Raw genomic sequence first — 6,174 nt, forward strand, 5'->3', positions numbered from 1 at the left:
CACATCTTATACTTTTTAAAGAAATCTAAGCTTTGAACCTGCCCTCCTTTTGGGTAAGCGCACCACCAAACTTTCAATCAACAAAATATAAAAATTCTGTTCACATTTTATATCTTAAATTATTATATATTTATTTGACTAGAATTATGAACTAAATTATAAAATAAATAATATACTTTTTATATTTTATTCAGAAAGAAAGGCTAATAATATTTTTACTAAATATGAAGTTTATATTTTGTTTATTTCAAAAATTATGCGAAAATTTTTAAAAACAAAAATTAAGAGTGTCACTGTATGAATTTGCAATTTTAATATCTTATTTAAGGTTTTATATGATCTTAAAAATTTATAACTGGGATATATTATTTCTCCTACATAAAAATTTGGGAGTATTATTAACCAAGACATTATTAACACAAAAGGACTCTAAAGGTGAAAAAGTTTAGTTGCAACTTGCAACTACCATTATAGGATAATCTTCATTTAAAGTCCTTCAACTTTTATCTTTCTTAATTAAATTCTTGAATTTTACGGTAGCTTTTTTTTTGGGAGTAGTAGCTTTTTTTACCAGTAGTTGGTAATAATATTCTTTTGGTCTTGGAACTTTTGTTTTATCTTAATATTGTCTCCGTCGTCATTTCAATTTTATTTTGTCAAATTTAATAGTCCTATCAAATCATATAGTTTTTCCATCAAAATTTAATAATGTGATGATCAGTTAATGTCCTATTCGGATCAAAATAATTTTAAAGCATAATACTGTTTAAAAATAAAAATCCATGTAAAAATATAGTATGATGAATTGTAAAAATGTAGTTATGAATTAAAATTGTATCTTATAATAAAAGAGAATATAATTGATGAACTCTTAAATAAAATTTCCTCTAATATATGTTGCATATTTTACTAGCTTTTAAGCATTATAATCACGTGGAAAATTCAGACGAGGTCCCACGTGTACGCTCTTACAAGAAAAAGCTCCACGTGCTGAGTATAAGAACATGCCTGAGCTCTTTTTTGTATCGCTTTAAATAAATTATATCAGCCGACATACAAAAAGAATAAGAAAATAGACAGTAATCAAAGTACTAAGCATGACACAAACTATGATTAAATTTAAGTTAAATTAATTAACGGCAAATCTCTTAAAAATGAAACATGATTTTTGTATAATTTTGTTTTGGATAGTGTGTTGAGAAAAAACAATAGAAGCTGAATCTGTCAACAAACGACCAATTTAGGTTTTATAATGATAAATATTTTATTAATAAAAAATTACAACAAAAATTATAAAAATAATGCATTTAGGATTTATAATAATTTTTTTTATAATTGAAAAAAGGAGCGCATATAAGAGAAATCGAAACTACAACATAGCATTTTATAACAAATGGTATCAATTTATAGTAGAATTATTATTTTTATTTTCAATCAATCGCGACAAAACTCTTTAAATGTACTTAATGATCCGGATGTCCAATTAATGACTATTTTAAACTATAAAATTGACAATTTATTTTGAATGAATTCGATTAAAAGAATATTAAAATAAAAGATTATTAATAATAATTTAAATATTCACTCTATGAATTTATTTCAAAAAGATAGCAGTCTAATACTAAGAAAATTATATAGAGAAGAATGAAATTCGTAAAAATAATAATATAATATGTACTTATTAAATTAAATTTATTTTAATAAATAAATAAAATTACTGGTTGAAAAATATTAGCGGTGGCAATGACTAAGAATTCACTTGTTTGGGATAAGCAGACTAGAAAAATATAATTTTTTGATAATAGCTATATATTTTTGTTTAATTCAAATTTTATTTTTTATTGCCGGAAAGTTGAAAAGTTGATTTCTCTTTCATTAGAAAAATAATTTTCCTGATTAAATTAAAATAAATTGAATTTTTTAAATATTTTTAAATTACCATTATCCAACATCTTTATATCTTCTTAAAAGTTATATGCAAAATATTTTTATTTTATTTTATTCATAAAATGTATCCATTTTATTTTTTAATTATTAATAATAATAAAATAAATAGTTTTTCTTTATAAATCTCATGCCGAGAGTTTTTATATTTATGTGTAATAAAACTACCAAAGTATTTTGATACGCAAACAACGATTTGAGTTGTGTTCGGATTACTAGACAAGAATGATATACGGTAATTTAATATTTTTTTGTTAAATCTATATAAAAGAATGAAAAAATCATATTTATTTTTAAGAATAAAAATATAAAAAATATTTATGTATTTAAATAAAAAAATTAATATAATATACTCCCTCCGTCCTGTAAAGATAGAAAAAGTAGCTCTTTCACAAGAATTAAAAAAGTAGTTAATTATAGGTAATTTGTGATAATTTTCCTAAATTGTCCTTTTAATTTCTTGAAGTAAATCATAATAAATTAGTGATTCACACAACCCAAAGCCACTATATAAATATTAGCCAATAGAATTTTAGATGCATAAAAAGCAAATATTGATACTTTAAATCAATTAATGTTAATATAAGAGTATTTTAATAATTTTATAGTTAACTGACACTACTTTTTCTATCTTTGTGGGACAAAAAAAGTAGCTACTTTTTCTATCTTTACGGGACGGAGGAAGTATAAAAATTGATTATATACATGATAAAGTTTTATTCGTCCAATTTCCATCCAAAAGTGTTTATCTCAAAAAAAAAATTAATCAATCAATTCTCTAATTGACACATTAGCCAGTATAAGAAGGTGGGTTAAAAAGGTTTGGTTATATAGTATTACTCGGATAATTGATTCTGAAGATCACTGAACTTTTGAATTTTTTTATTTGTCACTAAACTTTTTTTTTATCACTAAACTTTCATTTTATTTTTTTGGTATTTTCCGGCTAAAAATACTTAGGTGGCAGCCAGAATTAATTTTTTTTAACCTGAAAACTTGCCATATATGCATTATTTGATCCAAAAAGTCATTTTTAAAGTGAAACTATGTATGATTGATAAATTTTTAAAGTAAAACTTGTAAAATCCGATTGTCACATGTCAACTTCCGGCTGCCATCTAAGTATTTTTGGCCTGAAATACCAAAATGAAAAAAAAATGAAAGTTCAGTGATAAAATGAAAAAAAATAGTTTAGTGACTGAAATGAACAAATCGAAAGTTCAGTGATCTTCAGAATCAATTACCCAGTATCACTCATCTAAATAATACTCCCTCCGTCTCAAATTGATAAATACTATTTCAAGTTTTTTTGTCCTAAATTATAACGAGTCATTTATTGCTAAAATGATAAAATGGCATGAATATCCTCATTAACTGTATTATATTACATTAAAAAGAGAGCAAACACCACTAAAAGGCAAAGTCAACACTGCATTAAATAAGGATAAGTGTGGTATATTTTTATGAAATTACTCATTTTACATAGATTTGTTAATTTTTTTAATATTTGTGTTCGTCTTAAACTGTCTATCAATTTGGGACGGAAGGAGTATATTGTAGGAATAATGCATTTAATATATTCAGCTGGCTAAACTGTCAAATTTTCTTGGCATAATTTAATTTCCTCGAATATGTAGCATGCAGTCATTTTTTTAAATTAAATCTGAATTAGTCGTACTAACTAAACTGTCTATCAATTTGGGACGGATGGAGTATATTGTAGTAACAATGCATTTAATATATTCAGCTGGCTAAACTGTCAAATTTTCTTGGCATAATTTAATTTCCTCGAATATGTAGCATGCAGTCATTTTTTTAAATTAAATCTGAACTAGTCGTACTAATAATTCATTTATCTATATATTATATAATTGAGAGGACCAACGGAGCCCTCTCATTTATTCTCACCAAATAGAGCATTCTCATAGTTTCCACCTTTTTTAAAACTACTTATTTAAATTTATTTAATTTAATGAGTTAGTTTCCAACTTTTTTTAAACTACTTATTTAAATTTATTTATTTTAATGAATTATTTATCTGCTTTAATAAGTTTGTTATTTATATTTATTTAATTTAATGAGTTAGTTTCCAACTTTTTTTAAACTACTTATTTAAATTTATTTATTTTAATGAATTATTTATCTGCTTTAATAAGTTTGTTATTTATATTTATGAGTTTTTAGTTCCCATTATGCTTAAACTACTTATGATGCTAAGTTTAATCATAGTTAAACACTTAGAGATTTACTTTAATTATGTCTATATAAGTTGTGGCAATTTGACGATAACATTAGAAACAATTTCTTTAATCCATTGAAAAGTAAGAGGAGGAGGAGATGTATATGATGTTAATCTCTCCTGTTTTACTATTTTTGCTTTAATGTTGTTTTTTGACGTTTTTAATGGAAGAAACCAGTTTGAAGACCTTGACATCATACGTGCTTGGTACATATGCTGAAGATCGTGCAATAGCTTTGAAGTTGTCTGTAAAGGTGATGAGGTGCTTGCCTTCCCCGGTTGATTTTAAAATTATAAGGTACATGTCAATAGTAACACAGTGTAAGAAGTTTTTGTGTTATATGTCTCATTCCCTTCCTTAATTTTAATTAAAGAAGAAAATTAGTTGGCTAGGTATAACAATTTTTTTATAGGAATTTAATAATTGTGAAGCTAATGTAGCTCCACATTGGTCTAGAAGGAATATAGTTACATTACATGTACACTAATATGCCAACATTACATTGTACACTAATATTTTCACAAAGCATATTCAAATTTAGATCTGCCTTTGATCAGTTGTATGTATTTATGTTTAATATTTTGTGTATGGTCATTTTATTATCTTAAATTTAATCAAATACTGTTTGATAAAATGAGTTGTATTCGGCATTTGTTTTACTTTTATCAATAAATTTTGTGATTTGGTGCAATTGATTTATTCAACAAGTGGTTTTTATGTTTATATGTGAAAAAAGAAATGATTGTTTAGGTTAGCTTGATTGTTTACGTTGCATATGTGCTTTGCCTTTCAACTTTGAAGTGAGTAAGAAGAGAACCAGATTTCAGATATACAAAAATTGTTCATGCGATGGCACTGAATGCATGGCTAAGGTGATGTAGTAGCCATGTTTGATAATTATGCAAATGTCTTATTTACTGTGTTGATCGAAGGAGTCACCAAAAGCATATTGTAAATGACAAACCAATTGTGTTATTTTTGAATAAATGGAAAAATAGCATTAATTAAGTGGTTCAGCATCTATGTTGTTCATAAATTTAATACAGGTGGTGTATAGTTTTGCAAACGGCTCAAGTTGATACTTCTTTTTCTGTCTATTTTCTTTTAGTAGTATTAATTGAATATATACTTCTTTTGTGTGTTCATAAGTTTAATTTATATTCTAAAGATAGTTTAAAACATTAAGTAATAAAGAAAATACAGAGTCTGGTTTTCTAAAAATTATATATTCATTAAGTTTTAGTCTAATTAGGAAAAGAGATGTTTTGTAATATTAAATTGATACACGAACATTGTATGCATAAACAAATAAACTGATCTCCATTTCTCCAATAGAATACTTAAGCTATGTAATTTTTTTTAATAAGATGTGTTTTGAATCAATCCCAAAACTTGCCAAATTTATATAAATTAAATTCAGGGGCAAAACCAATTTAAAAATGCAAAAATATATCTAGATGTTCACTATTTAAAAAAAAATCTATTATAATAGATTTTTATTTTGTTTTATTTTATTGGTTACAAGTAATGAATTCATATATTTTTGACATTTTTTGTATCATATTTTTTAATAAAATTATTATTAAAATTAAATATTAATTTGATTCCGCGCAAATGCGCGAACTTATTGGCATACACCACGAATTAGATATGAGTTTTCAGTTTCACCTATCACAAAAAAGTTGTCTAACACTTTCAAGATATAATCTATATATAATCTATAATTCTATAATAATAATAATAATCTATATCTATATATTATATAATTGAGAGGACCAACGGAGCCTTCTCATTAATTCTCACCAAATAAAGCAATTTGATGAGTTCCCACTTTTGTTAAACTACCATTTTTTTATATTATTTTTTATTCAAATTACTATTCATATTGAATAACAAGTCTATTCAAACTAAAACATCAACAAAATCCTTCTAGGTTAAATATTTGATTTATTTCACATTTATAGATAGATATTTTATCGTGAAATAACAC

This window comes from Mercurialis annua, linkage group LG1-X (genome assembly GCF_937616625.2).
Source record: "Mercurialis annua linkage group LG1-X, ddMerAnnu1.2, whole genome shotgun sequence".
NCBI lineage: Eukaryota > Viridiplantae > Streptophyta > Magnoliopsida > Malpighiales > Euphorbiaceae > Mercurialis > Mercurialis annua.